At 37.3% G+C, this 9858-nt stretch overlaps 1 pseudogene; it reads left to right on the plus strand.

Moving 5' to 3' along the window:
- Positions 1 to 2329: 2329 nt before the first annotated feature.
- Positions 2330 to 9494, plus strand: LOC102490236 (plastin-1-like; annotated as a pseudogene).
- The last annotated feature ends 364 nt before the right edge of the window (positions 9495 to 9858 follow it).

Genomic DNA, 9858 nt, shown 5'->3' on the forward strand with positions numbered 1-9858 from the left:
TGCCACTTTTGTCCCAGTCCTCAACCTTAAGGGAGCCCTTTTTGGGGTGCCAAGGACAGGATAGATAAATTTCTCATAACATTTGGGAGATGGTTTTTGAAGAAACAGAATGCTCTGCTTATGCTAGCAAAAAACTGAGTTCACTCCCATAAGCTGTTTGCTTGGGAGAAAACCAATTCCACATGTTGAGATCCTGGGATCTCCATAGAGATGTATGGTGCACCTGTAGCCCTATTTGCAAGCATGGGTCTCAATATGTTGGTGTTCTGTATGCTAGCCACTTCCTTTACTTTTGGTTTCAAATGCCAACAAAGCTGCCTTAAAGCTATTTCACATAGCGTTCAGACTCCCAGCTTTGGGATGGACTGAAAACTGCATAAGATTATCACAGCTTTGTAGTATATTTTTTGGTCAGCCACCCACTCCACTCTTCTTGTATAGAATTGCTTTGACAATACGGGGTCTTTTATGATTCCAGATGAATTTCATGATTGTCTTTTCTAGATCTGTGAAGAATGTGTCGGGTACTTTGATTGGCATTGCATTAAATATGTAGATTAATTTGGGTAGAATTGCCATTTTGATTATATTAATTCTTCCAATCTAGGAACATGGAATGTCCTTCCAGTTTTTTGTGTCATTTTCAATTTATTTTTTTAGCTTCTCATAGTTTTCCTTGTGGCGATCTTTAACTTCTCTGGTTGGATTTATTCCTAAATATCTTATACTTTTGGTGACTATGGTAAATGGAATAACTTTTTTCAGGTCTATCTCAGTCTGCCTGTTATTCATATATATAAATGCTATCAATTTCTGTATATTGATTTTATATCTTGCAACATTACTGTAATCATGTATTACTTCCAGTAATTTTTCCATGGAGACCATTGTGTCTTCTATGTATACAATCATGTCATCTGCGAATAGAGAGAGTTTCACCTCTTCTTTTCCTACTTGAATGCCTTTTATTTTTTCCTCTTTTCTGATTGTGTTGGTGAGGACTTCCAGTACTATATTAAAAAAGAGTAGAGAAAGAGGGCATCCTTATCTTTTTCCCATGTTCAGTGGGAAAGCTTTGAGCTTTTCTCCATGGAGGATGATGTTCGCTATGGGTTTTTCATAGATGTCTTTTATTGTGTTGAGAAATGACCCTTCTATGCCGATTTTGCTGAGTCTTGATCATGAAGGGATGTTGTATCTTATCAAATGCTTTTTTTGCATCAGTTGATATGATCATATGGTTTTGATCTTTATTCCTGTTAATATGATGTATTATATTTATGGTTTTGTGTATGTTAAACCAACCTTGCATTCCTGGAATAAAGCCTGCCTGATGATGGTAAATGATCTTTTTTATAAGTTGTTAGATACGATTTGCTAGTATCTTATTGAGAATCTTTGCATCTATATCCATCAGAGATATTGGTCTATAGTTTTCATTCCTTGTCCTGTCCTTATCTGTTTTAAGGATAAAGGTGATAGAGGCTTCATAGAATGAATTAGGGAGAGATTCACCCTTTTGGATCTTTAGAAATAACTTGAGAAGAATGGGGGTTAACTCTTCTTTGAAAGTTTTGTAGAATTCAGGGGTGAATCCATCAGGGCCAGGGCTTTTCTTTGTTGGAAGGTTATTTATTACCGATTCAATTTCCTGGCTTGTTATAGGCCTATTCAGACTTTCTATATCTCCTGGTTCATTTTTGGTAGATTATATTTGTCCAGGAACTCTTCCATCTCATCCAGATTGTTTTCTTTCTTGGCATATAGATGTTCAAAGTATCATCTAATGATGTTTTAAATTTCTACTATGTCTGTTGTTATATTACCAGCTTCGTTGCAGATTTGATTCACCTGGTTCTTTTCTCTCTTCTTCTTAACAAGTCTCGCTAGTGGTGTATCAATTTTCTTTTTCCTTTCTAAGAACCAGCTTTTACTTTCATTTATTTTCGGTGTAGTATGTTTATTTTCCATTTCATTTATTTCTGCTCAGATCTTTATTATTTCCTTTTTATTGGAGTTTTTTGGATTTGTTTTGCTGTTGCTTTTCCAATTCTCTGAAGCATGATGTTAGGTGATCTATTAGCCTTCTTTCCGTCTTCCTCTTATGTGCACTAATTGCTATGAACTTCCCTCTTATGACTGCTTTAGCAGTATCCCAGAGATTATGGAAACTCATGTCCTCATTGTCATTGGCTTCCACGAACCTTTTGATTTCAGTCTTTATTTCTTCAGTAGTAGTGGAGTCATTTTGGAGTAGGTTATTTAGTTTCCAAGTATTTGGGTATTTTTGAGGATTTCTCTTGAAATTAAAATCAAGTTTAATTCCAACATGGTGGAAGAAGATGCTGGAGGTAGTTTCTATGCCTCTGAATCTGTAGAGGATTGCTTTGTGACTTATGATGTAGTCAATCTTCCAACAGATTCCATGTCAAGGTGAGAAAAAGTGTGTCTTGTGGTTTTGGGATTGAAAGTTCTATAGATGTCTGTTAAGTCCACTTGATTTATGGTATTGTTTAGATCCTTTATCTCTTTACCTAATTTTTGCCTAGATGATCTGTCCAGAGTGGATAGCGAAGTGTTGAGATCTTTAACAATTAGTGTGTTACAGTCTTTCTCCCCTTTTAGATCTAACAGTCTTTTCTTCACATATTTGGGTGCTTCTGTGTTAGGCATATAGATATTTATAAGTGTTATATCTTCTTGATCTATAGAGCCTTTTACTGCGATGTAGTGCCCTTCTTTGTCTCTTTGAAAAATTTTTGTTTTAAAGCCTATTTTGTCAGAAATTATTATCACAACTCCAGCCATTGTTTGGTTCCCATTTGCATGGAAAACCTTTTTCCAACCCTTCACTTTCAGTCTATGTATGTCTTTCTCCATGAGGTGGGTTTCCTATAGGCAATATATAGAAGGTTTCTGTGGTTTTGTTTGTTTGTTTGTTTGTTTATTTTTAATCCATTCAGCCAGTCTGTGGACCAATGGAACAGAGTAGAGTCCCCAGAAATAAATCCCAAACATACAGTCAACTGACTTTTGACAAGGGGTACCAGTCAATCCAGTGGGAAAAGGAAAACCTCTTCAGCAAATGGTGCTGGAAAAACTGGATTTCCACCTGCAGAAAGATGAATCTGAACACCTACCTCTCACCTTTGACAAAAATCAAGTCAAGGTAGATTAATGATCTAAATCTAAGAACTCAAACTATAAAACTGCTCCTGGAAAACACTGGGGAAACTCTGGGAGACACTGGTGTAGGGTAAGACTTCTTAAATAAGACCCCAAAAGTACATTCGATAATTCCCAAAATAGACAAGTGGGATTACATCAGACTAAGACGTTTCTACATGGCAAAAGACACAGTAATTAATGTGAATTGACAGCCCTCAGAATAGAAAAATATTTTTTGTAAATTATGCATCAGATAAGGGACTGATAACCAGAATACATGAGGAACTCAAGCCGCTATTTGGAAAAAAAGATGATCAACCCTATTAAAAGATGGGTGAATGAGTTGAAAAAACCACTCTCTAAAGATGACATACAAATAGCTAAAAAGCATATGAAAAAATGCTCAACATCCCTCATTGTAAGGGCAATGCAGATCCAAATAACAATGAGGTACCACCTAACCCCAGTCAGAATGTCTAAGATTAAAAAAACAAAAAATGGTAAGTGTTGGCGGGGATGTGGTGAAAGGGGAATTCTTTTACACTGCTGGTAGGAATGTAAATTGGTCCAGCCAATGTGGAAAACAATTTGGAGATGTCTCAAAAATCTACAAATAGTACTACCATATGATCCAGCAATCCCACTCCTCGGTATCTACCCAAAGGACAGAAGAATTCTTCATTGGAAAAGTGCTTGCACATCGATGTTTATTGCTGCACTATTCATGATTGCTAAGACATGGAACCAATCCAAATGCCCCTGTATGGATGAATGGATTGAAAAACTGTGGCACATATACTCTATGGAATACTATTCAGCCATAAGAAAAAGCAGCAAAACCCTGGCTTTTGACAGAAAGTGGAAGAATATTGGAGAGTTACTGCTAAGTGAAGCAAGTCAGGCTATGAAGGAGAGACATTGTATGTCCCGACTTAATATATACCAAGTGTCTGCACTCTGTGACTGAGACTGATTGACTAAAGCTTGTACTAACACAAGAGATGGGTGTGAATGCCAGATGTGTGTGTGGAGGACTGGGGCCTAAGGAAGGACATTTGGAGGAGGGATACTGACAGGATGGGGAGGTGTGGTGTTATCGGTTGAAGATATTTTGATCAACTGGACTGGGGAGAAATGTTCACATATTGAAATGTTCACTTTGTAAGCTAAACAATGTGATTAAATGTGTATTAAAAAAAAAAAACAACAACAACTGCATATGACTCTCCAAAAGGCTGTGCCTTCTATTCCATGTATAAAGCAAGAGTAAGAGAAAGGCTCTCTATTGGATGGATGAGAGGCAAGCTGGCAGCTAAAGGGAGATTAGTATATAATGATTAAAAGAAGTCTTATGTTCACTCTATGGCAAAGTGTTTTCAATAATAACCTAACTGAAGAACTTCCCTGGAAGTAAAATTGAGTTCATGTAAAAACAATGGCTGAGAACATCTACAGCCTTGAGAGATGCAAAGTATTCTAATCTTTAATCAACTCCTTGTCACTGAAAACAAAGAGAGAGCATGTCTCCTTTCTTCTAAGAATTCTTTTAAGAATTTTGAGCTGAGTTGACATGAAAGCAAAAGTAGTGATAGTGTACAGGAATTTGGAGCAAAGCTGCCAAGGGTACTTATCGCTTGAATTGGTGATGGAACTTGTTGTGTTACCTTTGTTGTGTGAAGGACTTGAGAAAAGACAAACAGAGGGATCTCTATGGGGAGAGAAGCAATAGGGCTGTGTGTCCCCAGAGGAACTTTAAGGAGTCTCTTGGCTCTGGTAATTTGCTATAAAACCATCACCAGATTGAGTGTGCAGGGAGAGTATGAGACCCCCCAATGTCTGATTTTATCATATGACCATATGAAATCTCCATAGAACTGCAGGTTGGGACTCAATCAGACTCCATAGCAACAACACTGTGGTGCTGCTCAGCCATGCTGAGCTTCTTTATTTATATATTTGACCAGGAATAGTGAACTGTTTTGCAAGCTTTCAAGAATGCAAGTGAAGTTCTACAATTAGAGATAAGCGCTTTAGTGTGTATGCTTTTTTTTTTTTTTTTTTTTTTTTAGTGTGTACACTTTTTGACCTTGTTACTATCATGTGTGATCCTGTTATATATCATAGGTCAATCCAGATTACTTACGCTGTTCCTCTGCAACTCCAAGCAAGACTGTCTGAGTATGCATCAAAGAGGATAATGTGGAATCCATAAATATTGTATAGAACAGGCATCACATGACCTAGCCAGGGTCAGGATGTTTCCCATGCCTCATGTGATTCTGATATGCATAATAGGTCAAGCCAGATTACTTATACTGTTCTTCTGCAATTCCAAAAGAGGCTGTCCGAGTATGCATCAAAGAGGATAATGTCAAAGGCATAAATATTATATAGAATAGATATCGTGGCCTAGCCACGGTCAGGATGTTTCCTGGGCCCCGTAGATATTTACATAGAGTTCCTAGCATCTAAGGCATGTGCCAGTTGGCTCAAGTGAGTAATTAATGAGGCATTTTGATAACTGCCTCTTGTTGTTAGGCTGCATACCCTCACATAGCCCATGTCACAAAAACTTAGCCCTCTGCCAGAAAATGTCTTCACTAAATCTAATCTAATCTTATGACCTAAATATTAATGAATTTCTTTTTAAAAAGCTGTACAAGACAGTAAGCTTTTTCTTCCACAAATAAGGCAATTCCCGTTTACTATTACTCATGTTCACCATTCTTTGCCCTGCTTTATGATATTTAAGTTGATTTTGTGAATCTTCTCTGGTGGTAGAACAGAAGACTTTATCAACAAATGATACAGGAATGAAACTGTGAGGTGATGCACCAAAAAAGTTCTTTTTTTTTCTTTCTTTCTTTTTTTTTTAAGGGAGATTTTTGCTAAAGGGTATGTGTGCTCACCAGAGAGACAAAAAGTGAAAAATCAACCCCCAGTGGGATGGCCATGCCACAACCCCTTCTTGTCTATTCTCCTTTCAGGATTTTGGGCACACATGCACATGCACTGGCATGAGTTTTAAGCCACTGGTTCCTGGACTTGAACTATGGTTGACTATGTAGGAGTCTAGCAATGTAACCATTAAATCTGCTGGTCCCATGGTTCCTCTTTTCTGGATTGTCCTTCATTATTCTTATTTGGTTGGGGAGCTCTAGCTACATCATCAAACTATAATTCTCTGGAAGAAAGTACTTCCAAGCAGTTCAGTATATAAACAGACTTTGTCTGGCCTGTCATACTGTAAAAGGGTAGGCCATATCCACAGACAAGCTCTAAGCTGAACTCTTGGGCAAAGCTCTTGGCTATGGATAGGCTTGCATGTTCCCTTGGTTGCTGCACCTTGCCAGTGAGGTCTGCATGTGAGCCTTGCAGAGTGAGGCCATTCCCCTAATCTTCAGTGCCTTTATTGTGCTCTCTCAGGCTAGAAGTGGTAGCTACTTTTTTGCCTTTTTTACTTCAGGAATTCTAAGAGTTCTCTTTTACTTCCTTGTGTAGTTAACTGCCTTCTGATAGTTAACAATTTTTTATATTCCATTTTCTCTGTTCAAATGACTAATATGGTATTTAATCTACTGCCTGGACTCTGATGACTATATTCTATTTTATTACAGTGTTCAAATAAATATAAATATCCAAATAACAAATAAAATAAATTATTTTTCCCCTTATTGTATAATTAAATTGTGTTTTACTATTTATTTTTGTGTTTAGGAAACTCAGAGTACACAATATGTATTACTGAAAAATAATGAGGGTGGGTGTGAAGAAATAGCTACAGATGGACCTGTAGGTGGTGAAATCCAGGGCAGGAGCTGTGGGCTCCAGGGCAGAACAACCATGGCAGGTATAAAGCCACCAGAAGGTAATCTTTCCTGTCCAAAGATGGAAAACTACCACTACCATTTCTGTGGAGGAACTTGAAGAACTAAGAGAAGCACTTAACAAAACCAATGTTGAAAACAGTGGGCACATAACTGACTGTGAACTTCAGGGCCTGTTTAAGGAAGCAAGTCTTCCTCTGCCTGTTACAAGCTTCATGAGGTTGTGGAGAAAATTCTAGCAGTTGTTGACGACAACAAAGATGACAAAATCAGTTCTGAAGAATTTGTATTACTAAAGCAAGATTCCCAAAGCAAAGATATCAGCAAAACATTCCAAAGAATAATTAAGAAGAGAGATGGGATTACTGCTATTGGAGGAACTTCATCCATTTCCAGTGAGGCACACAGCAGTCTTATTCAGAGGAAGAAAAAGTGACCTTTGTTAACTGGATAAACAAACCTCTGGAGAATGATCCTGACTATCAGCATCTTATACCCTTGAATCCCAATGATGGGAGTCTTTTCAAATCACTTGCAGATGGCATCTGTTTTTGTGAAATGATCAATTAATCTGAATCAGATAAAATGAAGGAAAGAGCCATTAAGAAAAAGCTCATTCCTTTCACCATTTCTGTAAATTTAAACCTAGCTCTGAATTCTGCCTCAACTATTCGTTGTATGGGGCTCAACATCAATGCACAGGATCTGAAAGAAGGAAAATCTCATTTGGCCTATCAGACTTCTCTGCTAGATCATCAAAATTGGTCTTTTTTCTGATATTGAGATTTCTAGGAATGAAGCTTTGATTGCATTGCTAAATGAAGGGGGGATGAGAGGAGCTGATGAAACTTTCCACATCTATATTTATTGTGGCATTACTCATGATTGCTAAGACATGGAACCAACCCAAAGGTCCACAAACAGATAAATTGATTGAAAAAATGTGGCACATATACTTGATGGAATATCATTCAGCCATAAAAAACAACAAGACCCTGGCATTTGATAGAAAGTGGATGAATATGGAAGATGTATTGCTGAGTGAAGCAAGTCAGGCTATGAAACAGAGACATTGTATGTCTCCACTTAACATATATCGACTGTCTGCACTCTATGGTAGTAACTGAAAGACTGGAAGACATAAAAGGATTGAAAATTGTTTTGGACACTAAGGATCAAGTGGAGGGAGAGTGGAGAGGAGAAGAGTGTAGGAAAGGAAATTCTGGGGGAAAATAGAGGTAAGACATTTGTGGGACACAAATATGGTTTATCACCTGTTGATGATGTGTAAAGTATTCTCAACTGAGCTGGACTGAGGTATGTATCATGCTGACTAAAATCTCTTTACAATCTAAATGTTGTATAGCAGTTGAATGTATAAATAATAATAATAGTAAATATAAATAAATAAAATGAGAGAGGAAGAAAAAAAGAAAAACTCTTTCTCCTGAGGAATTAACTGCTGCAATGGATGAATGACCATCTGACCAATGCGCACTGGCGTACCATCAACTTCAGCCAGAACATTAAGGATTCGAGAGCCTATTTTCATCTGCTTCATCAGATTGCCCTTAGAGGTGACCAGGAAGATGGACCTGCCATTGCCATTAAATTTTCAGGATTTAATGAAAAAAAAAATGACTTGAAGTGTGCTGGATTCATGCTTCCAGAAGTAGATAAACTGGGCTTCAGACATTTTTCTCTCCTGAAGATGTGATTTCAGGCAATCCTGAACTTAATTTAGCTTTTGTAAGTAATCTGTTTAACACATACCCATGCCTGCAAAAGCCCGATAATAATAATGTTGATATGAACTTATTGAAGGAGGCAGCAAGGAAGAGATGACTTTCTGGAACTGGAAGAATTTTTTTGGGGTCAACTTATTTATTGATCATTTGCACTGTGACCTTGCAAATGATTTAGTGACCTATGAAATGATTTGAGTGTCAGTCAACTTGAGCCACATCAATAAACCTTATCCTGCTCATGGAGGGAACATGAAGACTGAAAGCTGCACCTGTGCGGGGGAACTTGGGAAGGATAAGGCCAAAGTGCTGGATAAGAGCTAAATAAAGGGAATGCAGAATTTACTCCGGCATGGGAATGGCAGCTGAAAAGAAGGGAACATTGAATGTGTTATCAGATACGGGAGAGAGTAAAAACGTAAATGATGAAGTGATTATGAGTCAATCAGACTCTTAAAAGTGCCAACAGAAATGCTTTTATTTCCAGCTTCAGGGATAAATCTGTTAGCCCAAGTTTACCTGTCCTAGACTTAATAGATCCATTGCAACAAATGCAGTTCATTAAGAAGTGATCAAGGGAGAAGATTTTTCTGATGAAGACAAGCCAAATAATCCTAAATATGCCATTTCAGTTGCTTGAAAGATCAGTGCACTAAGGTATGTGTTATCTGATGACCTCATCGAAGTGAAACCTAAGGTACTTAGAACAGTGTTTGCATGCTTAATGGGGAAAGGACTGAACAGGGTAAAATAATGGAACATTTAATTAATCCTCTGCCACATTAAACACATTGAATGCCTTGCAGTTTACAGAATTCTGAAAAATAGTAGTTATAAAACCAGAAATTATTTGTGTGCTCAAAATAGTTATATCTTCACTAATGAATGCAACACTGTTCTAGTTAGAATTTGTCAGACTTATAGGACAACACAATTCACTGAGCAATACTATCATGGAATATATTCATTTCCAAGCTCATATTTTATGATTATATTATTTTGGGTTTCTAAAAGTCATATAAGACAATACTAATTTGCTCTTTTTCATGGTTCAAAAGATTAATATAAAAAATGTTTTGCAGGTCCTGCTGTGAAATACGTTTTGATTTTTGTTTGTG

The sequence above is a fragment of the Tupaia chinensis genome, unplaced genomic scaffold (assembly GCF_000334495.1).
Source record: "Tupaia chinensis unplaced genomic scaffold, TupChi_1.0 Scaffold000515_1, whole genome shotgun sequence".
NCBI lineage: Eukaryota > Metazoa > Chordata > Mammalia > Scandentia > Tupaiidae > Tupaia > Tupaia belangeri.